Here is a 14072-nt window from a genome sequence, read left to right as displayed (position 1 = left end):
GTTAAATTAACTGGGCAAATAGGACTCTTACGTAAGATCCCTAACATGCAAGATTCTGCAGCAAACTGGGAGTACCTCAGGGTTAGCCTGCTGTCTTCTTTGGAAATAATTTCATCTTCACAGTTTAAGAAGGTGGACATTTCAACGCTATCAAGCGCATTTAGGTGACATGTTTTTTTGTGTGTTAGCTTGACTCCCCTCAATGACCTAGTTAGTAAACTAGTCACTGGTGATTTAGTCACCAGGAAAATGAAGTCTGCAACAAAGGAAGCCAATATTCAAAATGCCTTGTTACCATCTGAACCCACTCAAACAGTTAATTTTCAACGTTAGTATGTAACTTCGGTAATGAGATGTCTAACTAAAGCAAGCTCCTCCAATGAGACCAAGACAGCTTCTTTTCCTCTTAGGTTTAGGTTTTGCCCAGAATTCCCGAAACATGGACTAACCCATATCAACGGTCATTGCTCCTACAAGAAAGCCTTGGGCTGCCACATGCGTGTGGATCAGATGAAGGGACATTTTAGTATTTCCTCTGCTCTTCAATTTGTATAATCCCTATGTAACAATTGCTGCAAAATCTGCCATTCCGATGGGGATGAATGGTGCATCTTTAGCTCTCCTAATAAGTTTGGATCCCTGATCTTCATCATATGAAGAAAGGGAAGCATCTGTGTCTGTTGACAGCAATTGCTTGAAGACTCTCCCTAGAGCAGGCAAACCCCTCACACAGCTTCTGATCCCTGGGACTACATTATTGAATGTAAAAATCATTGGGAGATGTTTATGAAAAGTAGGCTGAGGAGGGTATCAACTCATTTGGTTAGATGCACAGCTAGGCTAGAATTACTTCAAAGGTGTTTGAATATTTAAACTTATCATTGGAGAAGAGAAGAATACAGCCTTTCTTTTTAAAAGAGGGTGAAGTTTTCTAAAACAGCTAATTCTGTTGATTACATTCTTGAACTAGGGTTAGAATTCCTCACCCTACCCCTTACTCCCAATTTATGTAACACCTGTTCACCAAAACTTTCTGTGAAGTGCTGAGAAAGTCTTCAGCCTAAGGATTTTAAGGTACAGTTGTTGCACATCTTATTTTGGCACTTGAGTTTGGTGAGAGAATGACCTGATGAATCTTTTGTGCTTGATATTGTAATTTTGCGCTGCTAGCCAAAATGTTAGTACCTTCAGTCTGCCTTTTACTTCCATAATTAAGTTGCCAAACTCAACATCATTTTTTTATTTCCTAACCTCGATCTTTCTGTATACATAGTGGTTAAGAGTATGTTTAGGTAGGTATCAGATTTTCTGGCTTTAACACTTCTTACCTGCATAAGCTTGGGCAAGTTATTTAATTCTTTGATGCCCCTGTTCTCTTATCTGTAAAATAGGCAAAATAGTATTAGCTCAAGATAATAGTATATAGCTTATGATGATTAAAAATGAGATAACATCACATGTAAGATGCTTGGAAGTGTCTAGTTTATAGGAAGAATCTAAAATATTAATTTTTATTATTATTGACACTCTTTTTACCTCCCAATAATTTCCTAAAACAGTCCAATTCCATCTGAGCCAGATATAATTTGATTTTATATTAAAGAGATCCCCAACTATTCTAAACGCTCTGTTTCAACATTAAAACCTGAATTTCTGAAGAATTCGGTTTCTCTTGTTTAATCTGTAAGTGGATATATAGTTTATGGTCCATAAGTCTATACTTGTTTATTTTTTTTTTTTTTGAGATGGGGTCTCGCTCTGTTGCCCAGGCTGGAGTGCAGTGGAGCAATCTCAGCTCACTGCAAGCTCCGCCTCCCGGGTTCACGCCATTCTCCTGCCTCAACCTCCCGCGTAGCTGAAACTACAGGTGCCCGCCACCACACCTGGCTAATTTTTTGTATTTTAGTAAAGACGGGGTTTCACCATGTTAGCCAGGATGATCTTGATCTCCTGACCTCATGATCCGCCTGCCTCAGCCTCCCAAAGTGCTGGGATTACAGGCATGAGCCACCGTGCCTGGCCAAGTCTATACTTTTTAGGTTAGGAAAGAATGTTTACATTCTACTTCATTGCTTCCAAAAACATTATTCCACTCCACTCAAATAAAAAATTCTTCTTTAAGCATATGCTATTATGCTATTCCACCCTCCGCCTCAATGCTGGTGTCTGCCGGCTTCATGGTCAATCACTGGTTATTGCTCTTGGCTCACAGTTCTCTCACTCACAAATCCCACTATTCTCCCAGATGACTTCAATGCCTATGGTTGATCTCTCCAAAAGTCTTGTCTCATGATTTGTTGACCTTCTTAGCACTAACACACCTCAACTCTACTGCAGCCAACCTCACCCATAGTCATAACTTGGAACTGGTCATTACCAAGAATTACCCAACATTCTTAAATATAAACTCTAATGCTTCACTCTCTAACACATCTTCACTTCCATCAGGCTCCTTAAGATCTCTGTGTTCTTTATATCTTTTGCTTTGACCTCAAGGAGATATTTTGTTCATGCATGTCCTCACTTGTCTTCCCTCCACTCTCCTCCCCTCCCATTCCTTCCCTCTCTTCCCTCTCCCTCTTTTTTCTTCCTCTCCCCTCCCCTCTTCTCTCATCTTCTTTTCTTTCACTCTCTCACTCTTTTTTCTCTCTCATCAGTCTCAAATCTTCATTACTTAAACCAGTAGGTGGTTAATGTTTCACTGTCTTGTCTACTAGTTCTACACAAATCTGATAAAATTTTACAATACACCTGACAAAATTCTAACCTTTCATTAGTCCACTTATTCAGTATCTCTTATAGCCAAACTGCCAAGAATTTTTATACAAGATACAGCTTGGATTGGCACCATGATAAAATCATGGTCTTTTGTCTCAACTGGAAACTCAATGATGTCTTACTGAAATTTCATAGATTCTCATAGAGTTCCATCTTCCATTTCTCAAAATGGCCACTTTGGACCTTAATTACTCTCATTAAAACATACACATACACACACACACACACACATATATATATCTATACCCTTTTGACCACTTATCCCCAAGTTCTAAAAAAATACAGTGCCACAATCATACTCAGTAGAAAACCTTGCCTCCCAACCCAATAATCGAATGGAGGCTATCTAATAGAAATATTTTCAACCATTGTCCCTCTAACTGACAAACTCATCTGCATTGTAATAAATGATTTAAGACAAGGATGGGGATTTTGGATATTTACCTGAAGGGATGGATGTTCGTTGCTGAAACTCTATCACACAACTCTTAGTGTTTCTCTGATCATAGATGAGTGTATCAGCACACCAACTCAAGTTGGGGTAATTAGATGATCTCTTCTGAGAATTTGAAATTTAGTTTTAGAGACTTTAGGTGGTCTCGGATGGTTGTTTGAACTGCCATGTACAGACTCAGGAGCCATGCGCACATAAAAAAGCAGGCTATCGGCCGGGCGCGGTGGCTCACGCCTGTAATCCCAGCACTTTGGGAGGCCGAGGCGGGCAGATCACGAGGTCAGGAGATCGAGACCATCCTGGCTAACATGGTGAAACCCTGTCTCCACTAAAAACACAAAAAATTAGCTGGGCGAGGTGGCGGGCGCCTCCAGTCCCAGCTACTCGGGAGGCTGAGGCAGGAGAATGGCGTGAACCCCGGGGGGCGGAGCCTGCAGTGAGCCGAGATCGCGCCACTGCACTCCGTCTCAAAAAAAAAAAAAAAAAAAAGCAGGCTATGTGGCATTGAAGCGGAGCTACCAAGGGAAGCAGAAATGAGAAACCCACAGCCCTAGAGAGTGAGATTTTGAATCTTGAAGAGTTTCTGCCTCCATTTCCAGTCCCTAGTGAGGTGTGTTTCCTGCTTTGAGGTCTGAGGAGACACCTCTAAACATTATATTCTCTCTTTTTGCATAAACTGGTTCAACTCATAAATGTAACCAAAAAACTTCTATTTAAGCAAGTGGTTTTTTTTGGGGGTTTTTTTTTTGTTTTTTTTTCTGAGACAGAGTCTCGCTGTTGCCCAGGCTGGAGTGCGGTGGCAGGATCTCGGCTCACTGCAGGCTCCGCCCACCGGAGTTCACGCCATTTTCCTGCCTCAGCCTCCGGAGTAGCTGGGACTGCAGGCGCCCGCCACCTCGCCCGGCTAATTTTTTGTATTTTTAGTAGAGACGGGGTTTCACCGTGTTAGCCAGAATGGTCTCGATCTCCTGACCTCGTGATCTGCCCGCGTCGGCCTCCCAAAGTGCTGGGATTACAGGCGTGAGCCGTTCACACCCATTTATCCTTCTTCTCTGCAATTTCTATGGAATGGTCTCTCTTCTACCATAGGTGAGTCCCTCCATGTTTGCTCTGAATACCCTCCCTTCTTGCTTTCTCTGAGACCTTATACTGTTGGTCATCAGTACTCTCTCCCATGTCTTCAGCCTCACCTGCATCTTGGAATATAAACATCCTCACACTGATGACACCTTGGAAAACAATAACACATCTTTCTTGGAACCTTCTCTCACGAGTTGCCAAATCGTCACAAGTACACTAAAAAAAACCGTTTCTCCATCCATTGCTAAACTTCTAAGAAAAGCAGTCTAACCTCAGAATCCAATTATTTATCTTCTATTTATGCTTTGCCACCTCAATTTTCTTTCTGTGCTCAATGCCCTCCATTGATAATTTCTTAACTTTTTGGGATACATTATAGCATTTGACATAGTTAACTCCCTCTTTTCTTTTAAAACTAGCTCTTTCCTTCATTTCTGACATGCTACACTCTATACACATTCTTGTTTGTGAAATCAACACTTACTCATCTTATGATACAGAATTGCACATATACAGCCCAGATCTCTCTCTTCTAAGCTCTAGTCACATGCATAGATACAAACATGCATATATATGTGCACATATATGTAAACATATATGCACACATTTATGCATGTATTTAAATACATGCATACATATAAATTGTATGTTTTGTGTGAACGTACACACACACACACACACATATCTTTCCTCTTAACATTTTCTTCAGGTACCTCAAACTCAACATTGCCCAATGTGTTATTCATCGTGTTCATCCACAACCCTCTAGTCCTCCAGAGTTTTCTAGCACCTCACCAAATCACACTGCAATCCACTCAATCATCCAAGAAAAGAATCTGATCCATGAGTATGGGATTGCTGCAAAATCTTCTCCATGTCTCGAATCTAATTCTCCTCCAGCCCAGAATTTAAACTATTGGCAGAGTGATTTTTCCAAATGTACATTTAGTCACCTGTGCCCATGTCTACTGCTAACAGTGGGGGCTAGGAAGAAGAGTATACTTGGGGACTCACCTATTAAATATCTAAATAATTAAAAGTGATATCATAAATACATGTAACAAACTGTCATATAGAATTAATTATTTCCTGCTACCTTAATATATTTTCATACCAATAAAGTCATAATATATTGCAAAGCTATATTTTAAGTAACTAATGTTTGGCAAAGTATCACAGATAAATGAATGAATTATTATTGCCCATGTCTAGATTTTCAGATGTTGGGATGATAATATTTGCATATATCTACATCAGTAACATAGATATATATTCAGTAATATATATTTTACTCTATATAATTCAAGATACATTCAATTATATATTACTATATATAATTCAGTAATTATTTTTTCAATAAAATTTGTTAAGACTTCATTATAAAAAATTGTAAGTTATATTGTTAATATCAATATTTTCTTGTAATCTATGTTCTATTGAAAACAATACCAAATTAGCAAGCCTTCTTTGAATTGCTGTAGTTCATGAATAGCTTTTTATTAATCGCAATTTGGAGAAACCTTTCTCTGCTGAGGCAGTAGCAGTTGCAATTGTAAATATAATTCTTAAATAAATACTTAAATCAGAAATAAACATTTTAGATTTAAGCTTTCAAGTAGGGTCACACATAATAAATTATTATGATTGCAGTAAATATCATAAAATATTTTAATTGCATTATATAAAGTCACTGTTAATCACATCACATTTTTTGCCTTCTCTGAAAGTAACATTTAAATTCACACATTAAGCTAAAGACTTGGTGTCACACTTACACTTTTTTATGGTGTATCATGTTTACTTCTTAAATAATTTTATGAGTTATAATTGTTTCATATATATTTGCCCAGGCTGATCTTGAACTCCTGGCTTCAAGTGATCCTCCCGCTTTGGCCTCCCAAAGCATCGAGATTACAGAGGTGAGCCGCCACACCCAGCTTATCAATTATTGAAAAACGCAAAATAATCCTCAGTTGCCATATGTAAGTATTGTGTATACCATATTATTTTTGAGTGCTTCCATATCTTGAATTGAAATACAATGAGAAGCAAGAAATGGATGCTTGGCACTACTGGAAAGCAATAAAATGGTTTCAAGGATCTATTATATTTTAGATATCTAAAGGGAAAGATTTGACAAGGTTCAAAAATTTGTCCTTTTCTCTCCTGTAAGTATTTCTGCAGGGAAAGATTTGACAAGGTTCAAAAATTTGTCTTTTTCTCTCATTTAAGTATTTCTGCAGGTCAAATTCTGAACATACTGCAAAATAGTGTTTGTGTACAATATATGCAGTGGTACAACCTTACGAGCCTCTATGGCTTTTGGATTCAGCTGCCTTTTGTTTCAAGAATATATGGAAAATATGTGAAGAAAAATTTCTCTGGAGCCTGAATGGGTTTATTCACAAGAGTGTATGTTTAGCATTATGGGTCACACTGTGCCAGCATTGAGAGCCAGACAGCCAGTGACAGAGGTTAGGGTGAACAGCCTTCCTTATTTGCCTAGGACTAAGGGACAGGCATTCCTGGGATGTAGGATTTTCAGTTCGAAAGCCAGGAAAGTTCCAGGCAAAGTGAAATTATTGCACCAGAGAGTCCACATGTCTTTTAATAAAATTTGTGTACATGTTTGTAAGATTCATAGTTCCAAGTCAGTGGTCCATTTTGCCCACGTCTTAGGGTGGTACTGTGTCATTTGTTTGCTTACACCACTTAATCTTCCCTTGATGACATAATAATAATATCCAAACAGCTAAGACATTAGATAGCATGAAAAAAACACTAAAAACAATGCCTAATATAGCAAATTTTAAGTAAATGTTAATCATTATTATCCCACCTATAGTTAAAATCCCACTAATAGTTAAAATCCTACCAATAATTTGTCTGCATAACACACAGTGGGCGATAAATACATGTTTTTGAATGGCCCAGGAGGAGTTTCTGCTCTGTATGGGATTTACAAATTAAAATGGAATAGGGACTGGAGAATTGGTCTGGCTTTAAAATTTTACCTCAGAGCTTCCAGTGATCAGGCCATTGGTGTCCAGAGGATCTGAAAGTATAAATTAGGATTCTCTAAATGATGAGATCCAGGTATTTTCACTTGAAATTTGGAGCATAATTTTAGGGAATTCAGAAACAGCTGTCAGAAGAGTGGACAGCTGTCATTTAAAGCATACATTCTGTAAGTCAGGAACTTAGCCTTCAATTTGTGAGCATAAGGAGCCAGTTTTAGGCAGGAGGGCGGAGAAATAAAAGTAGAGTAGAAAGTTGCACTAACATTCACAAGTGTTGATTTTCTACTTTATGCCAGAAACTTTGCTAGGGTTGGACTTTGATCAGACCTCTGGAGCTGAATAAGAACTGTACTACGTTCAAAAGGGGTTCAGAGTTGGTGGTGCTGTGACTTGAAGTGCACACACCTATCTTTTCTAACTGCTAATCCTGTTTTCTGGATCTCATTTGCACTAAGGTAGACAAGCAGAGCGGGTTGAGAGTACAACAGATGTCTATGAGTTACTGGATTTGGGGAGTAAGAATCTGCCCTTGGCAGCCAGGTGCGGTGGCTCACGCTGGTAACCCCAGCACTTTGGGAGGCCAAGGCGGACAGATCACAAGGTCAGGAGATCAAGACCATCCTGGCTAACACAGTGAAACGCCGTCTCTACTAAAAATAAAAAAAATTAGCCGTGTGTGGTGGCACATGCCTGTAGTTCCAACTACTCGGGAGGCTGAGGCAGGAGAATGGCTTAAACCCAGGAGGCGGAGGTTGCAGTGAGCCAAGATCGCTCCACTGCACTCCAGCCTGGGTGACAGAGTGAGACTCAGTTTCAAAAAAAAAAAAAAATAGAATCTGCCCTTGGCTTTTGCTGTCTGCCTTGGCCACGATTGTCTCTTATATTGTACTGGGCTAAGGATAAGGTGGAAGAGCATCAGTGGACCTTGATGTATAGAGCAGAGACTTTTAAAGTAACTGCATTAGAACTCCAATCTGGGTCTGAATTCTGAATCTTGTGCTTCTACCATTTTAAAGCCCACCAGGCATCATCATTGAATGAAATAAATTTGTTCCAGATGGTAAAATTAAACTGTGTTTGCATTAAACCCTTTTCCAACAGTTTTTATTATAAATTTTGGTGATATGATTCTACCTGCAGAGAAAGGGGACTATTTCAACATGAACAAGAATGTAAACAGTTATTTCATCCTTACGAAATCCCTGTAAGGTAGGGCAGGGAGCTATGTATTATTGCCTTTATGTTTCCTGTGTAGAAAGGAAAATGAAGCACACTGGGGTCAGTTAATTTGTCAAAGGTCACCTAGCAAGTTGGTGAGACTACCATTCTTCCAATATGCTTTCCACCAGACCATGTTAGACCTTAAAGGTCATGGATACACATTTGTTTCCAAGTCTGCATTGCATTTTGGAGTGCCGGACCAGGTGACTAATGGAGAAATAGTGTTTGGATACTATGTTGTTGAGCTTGGAAGAAACAGCCCTATTTAAGCCAATGACTGAAACCGAGGGAATAACCTGATGGAAGGCTTAATGTTCCACAGCCAAGTCCTGCCTGCCTGTGTCAAGATACATGCAGCTTTACTTCAGCAGTAAAGAGGGAAGCATCTGTTACAGTGGAGCTACTCCAACGCAGGGGAGATGAGAGAAAAGTTGATTATAACATTGAAAATATCCACCTAATTTCATAAAAATGCACTATTGAACAAGAACAATTTGCTGGGTTATAAAAGCTGTTGGATTAACCAGGTGGCATTGTTGGATGCAAATCTTGCTTTCCACTTTGCACAGTAGATATTTAAATGTCAACAGATGAGTCCTCCAAGTCCCTTTCAGTTCTGTGCTTTCTGGAAATGTTTAATTAGCTCTGTAGACACCCATCAGTCAACCTGCAAATGTTGAAACTTCAAATATAGTAAGCTTACAAGAGGATATTTTATCTATATTTGTGTATATATATTTAAATACCCTTATGAAGAATGATAATGGATACATCCTTTCTATTTTTCCATCTTGATCCAAGTCCATTTTTCTAGTCTGCTTGCTTGTATCAGCAGGTAAACTTCTTTTAGGAGAACATCTTTGTTGATTAATCCAAGAACCTTAACTAATTGATCTATGTAAAGTGGCAGAGGTCTTTTGACTGCCACCCATCTCTTTCCCTGCTTGATGTCCTATTGCTCACCCACGCCTGCTCCCCTGTTTGCCTCATGAGGCCAGGATAGTGAGGACTATGCCCGCACTAATTTGATATGTGTGTTTTGCTACATCCTTCCCCACAACATGATGTTTAATACTGTCAGGAGGCCTGGACTGTTCATGTCCCAGTGTCAGAGTGTGGCACTTGAGCTCCAGTAAAGATTAAGTAAAATGAATCTCCAGCTTCTTCTGAATTAGATCTTCATGGTTACTTTTAGTTAATAAGTTTCAAATAAAATTCTATGACATCTCAGATTTCAAAAAAACAAAGAGAAATTACTTCTATATTTCCATGTCATTATCCACCTCCGCTTTCATAGATGATTGAAAGAATGTTTACGGACCCATTAGTATTTGTGGTCTAACCTGGTAAATTAGACGTTTTACGGAACCTGAAGTCAACTAGTACAATTCATGGAAATAGATTCTGTGTGCACATGAGAAGAAAATTATATTAGACGAAAACATTTTCATTAATGCTTATAGATGATAATGACATATATTGACAGGTCGTTAAGGAAACAAATAAAGAGACATACAAACAAATGCTTGCACAAACATGCATGTGAGAATATGCATACATACTGAGGAAAATGAGCTGGGTACCTGGAAGGAGAGATGGTGGCCACCGAATCTGATTCTGTGTAAGGACCAGACCCTTCCCACCAGTAAGGAGCTTTGTCATGCTGTGCTTCTTTCACAACCTAAAAGAGCCCAAAATAAATGTTTGCCTACACAGAAGCATACAACTTATCATGTGCATTCTTTCACAACAGTGGCATAAGCCCATAGGTCTGAAAGAACTGTACAGTAGCAAGTACTGACCTTCTCAGATGTGGTGAGATCTTGTTCCATAAGAAACCAAATGGTAATGGGGTGTCCCAACTAAGGACTCTCAGGACCAAGAGAAGCTGCCTTGATTTTAATTGCATTCTTCATTCTTGGAGAAATGAATCTTATTTTAATCTGATAGTCTCCAGAAATGTTGTATACACCAAAATTGAAATGCATGGTTCAACGATTGCAGGTAGGTGGCTAACAAGAGATGAGACAGCACAACAGAATTTCTCTTATCAAGTACTCAACACGATCAAGTTTCTCACACTGCCTGGCATTCATGCTGTAAAATGCTCTGGAAAATCACACTTGCTATCTATGTGTTGCCGATCCATTAATAAATACCAGCAAAAACGACCCCAGAGAAGATCATCAGTTTTAGATCATTAATAAGATATATGCCTTTAGTCTAAACTTAATGTAAATGAAGATAATTCGTGTTTTAACTTAGCTGTTTATTTATATATTAAAGTCAGGCATATCACTATAGAAACTAATACTTCTATAGATTAATCTTATAAGACATTTTTGCTCTCATCAAAATGATGAAATAACTTTTACTATCATCACTTTATAGATGAGAGAACAAAAAAGTTAACTTATTTGCCATAAATTAGCAGCTATTGAAAGTGAATAAACTGAGACTTGTGCTCAGACATACTGATACTATATCTCATATGCTTTCCATTACACTACACATTGATTCTTACATCTCTACTCTCAGCTACACAGGATATGTCCATAATATGTGTTATTGGTGATATAATTTCTGCCAGGAGACAGACACCCAAAATAATGGTTTAAAAGATTGGAATTGTTTTCTCCCTTACCTAAAAGTCCCAGCTGGTATCAAAGTTCTGCTTCACAAAGCTGTCGGTGGTCCTCATTTCTCTTTTGTTGTTTCACCACTCTTCCATTCTTGAGTGTTGCTCTTAACTGCATGTCCAAAATGGATTGCCAAAACTTCTGCATTCTAGCTAGCACGGAGAAGAAGGATAAATGGGAAGACACACACCTTTCCTTTAATGGCACTTTGTGGAAATTTCACACATCAGTTCTTCTCACATTCCACTGGCCACAACTTAGTTACATGGCCACACCTGACTGTAAGACAGGACTAGAAATATGGCCTTCCTCTAGGGACCACATGCCATGGTCAGTAATAAGTTAACAGAAAAAGAAGGAAGAAGAGATGCAGTCTCGCTACATAATGGGAGATAATTTTAGATTCTTTGAATGCTGCCTTCAGAGTCCTCATTTCCGTGTTTAATACTTTTTCCACTAAAAGATCTTAAAACAAAGAAAGGAAATAAGATTTGCAAATTATATTTAAGAATTAAATTATTTTAGGCAATGATTTTAACCAGGCTGTTTTTAGTCCCTTGGAGCTTAATAGGTTGTTACCTGCATGTTGCATGAGTTTAATGAACTGAGGGTTATTCACAATATCTATTTTAACTTTTTATACAGTGTCTCATTGAAACTTATGTGTATTTAAAATTTAAACAAATAAATCTAGTTCTGCTAAAAGTGTGGATGTGAAAAAGACCAAAAATGATAATGGCCATTTTGTAGTCTACAAGTATATCATTAAACTGGTGTCAGAGAATGCAGTGAAGTGAAGATGGCTCTTTGTTATTTAATTTGAATATCTAAATGGGTTATACTCTTGGAATATCTCTCAGCCATCAGGAAATGTTTATGGTTGGAAAGGAATGCCTTGTCAATGGGCCATAACCAGGTTAACTGGACATGGATTCTTTCTGGATTCCTACATTTTTATTTTCAATGAAAATACAAAGAGTCGTCTTGATGCCAAATAGTAAGACATTTTGCATTCCTCCACTTAAAATTTGTCTTCACATGAGATTAGAGAAAATAGATCGAATTTTCAGGGAATGCATTCCCCTGAACCATACTTTTCTGTTTGTCATTTATAGTACTACTTAGCTTTCTGTGCATATGTATTTTGCTAATGGTGTCAGTCCAATATCTTCCTTCTAAGCGTCACCTTACCATCTAACAAAAGTTTTCTGGCATAGACCATGGGCAAGGGTCTGAGTGAGTACGTTTCTTTGAGCCCCAGATTGATGCTAAGATTTAAATCAAACTTCTGTTCCAGCTTTTTCCTCTTACAAGTTAGCAGTTATCACAGTTGCATTAGAATGTATATTATGTAATTTCCTTTAATAATTCTTACTTTTTCCTAATACATTTGGCTTAATTCTTTACAGTGGGCTAATATTGAGTATAATTATTACATAGATTGAAAAGTGTAAAGTGGATGCAGGCATCATTTGATCTATAAATCAGACTTTGAATTTAAGGGGATATTATTGGAATGTTTTATTTGAATATAAGTGTATTTGAGGCCATACGTTCTTTTTTAAGCTCACTAGATTTCTAGAATAGCAGGAATTAGAGAGAAGGGTAGCTTGCCTTGGCCTGATCTCTAGTTGGATAGAATAAGGAGAAGATGAAGAAGAAAACAAAACTGTAAGAAAGCCAGGTTTCTAGTATCTTTGGAATTTGTGTTTCCAGAATTGTCTAGTTATGGTCTTAGCCACTAAGCAAATGTCTACATGCTTGCACACGCAAATATTTAAATGTAAACAGAAAACTAAAGCCCCTCTTTCCCCCCCAAAGTCTATTCTCAATGCAGCTGCAGAGGGTCAGTTTTTTTTTTTTTTTTTTTTTTGAGACGGAGTCTTGCTCTGTCGCCCAGGCTGGAGTGCAGTGGCTCAATCTCGGCTCACTGCAAGCTCAGCCTCCCGGGTTCACGCCATTCTCCTGCCTCAGCCTCTCCGAGTAGCTGGGACTACAGGCGCCTGCCACCACGCCTGGCTAATTTTTTGTATTTTTAGTAGAGACGGGGTTTCACCGTGGTCTCGATTTCCTGACCTCGTGATCCACCTGCCTCGGCCTCCCAAAGTGCTGGGATTACAAGCGTGAGCCACTGCGCCCGGCCAAGGGTCAGTTTTAAACTTGTGTCATTTGTCCCTTCAGAACTCTGCAACAAGCCTGGTTCCACCAGACAAAAAGCAAACTTCTTTAAAATGGCCTAAGAGCTCTCTCTCCCTCTGCCCTACGTGCACCCTACTCCGTCTGGACTTTATCTCCTATTCTCTTCCCCTTTGACAACTCAACTCCAGCCACACTCATCACTTTACTATTACTTGAACACACACACACCAGGTGCTCTTCCATTTTTAGACCCTTGTTTTAGCTCTTCTTGGCCAAAAAGACCTTTCCTCCAGATGTATTTGCTTATCTGACTCTTCATCCCTTTCTTGAAGTTTCTGCTCAACTATAACCTTTACACAACGTGGCCTTCCTTGACCACCTATTTAATTTACTCCATACCTAGGCTTCTGACAGCCTCCTTACTTTACCTTTGTCTTTTTAAATAGTATTTGCCATCTTCTAAAATACTATAGAATTCATCTGTTTATTATGTTCATTGTTTATTATCTGTTTCTTTCTACAGTGTAAGCTCCATGAGGATGAGGATATTTGGTTTATCTACTATACATCAAAAAGGCCTTACATAGTGCCTGACACACTGTGGGTACTCAATACCAATGAGTTGATGAATGCACAGTGTCAACCTCCTACTCCCAAATACTCAGCTCATTCTCTGTCTGTGTTTTTTATTTTCTGTCTGTCTCTTTCTCTCTCACACACACACATTCACATACATATTAA

The 14072-nt window shown here is 38.7% G+C and overlaps 1 pseudogene; it reads right to left on the bottom strand.

Annotated features, from left to right (window-relative positions):
* Nucleotides 1-357: 357 nt before the first annotated feature.
* LOC116813819 (HIG1 domain family member 1A, mitochondrial-like) lies at nucleotides 358-774 on the bottom strand (annotated as a pseudogene).
* Between the last annotated feature and the right edge of the window lie 13298 nt (nucleotides 775-14072).

Source organism: Hylobates moloch, unplaced genomic scaffold (assembly GCF_009828535.3).
Source record: "Hylobates moloch isolate HMO894 unplaced genomic scaffold, HMol_V3 SCAFFOLD_9, whole genome shotgun sequence".
Taxonomy (NCBI): Eukaryota; Metazoa; Chordata; class Mammalia; order Primates; family Hylobatidae; genus Hylobates; species Hylobates moloch.
This window is presented reverse-complemented; position numbering and strand designations above follow the sequence as displayed.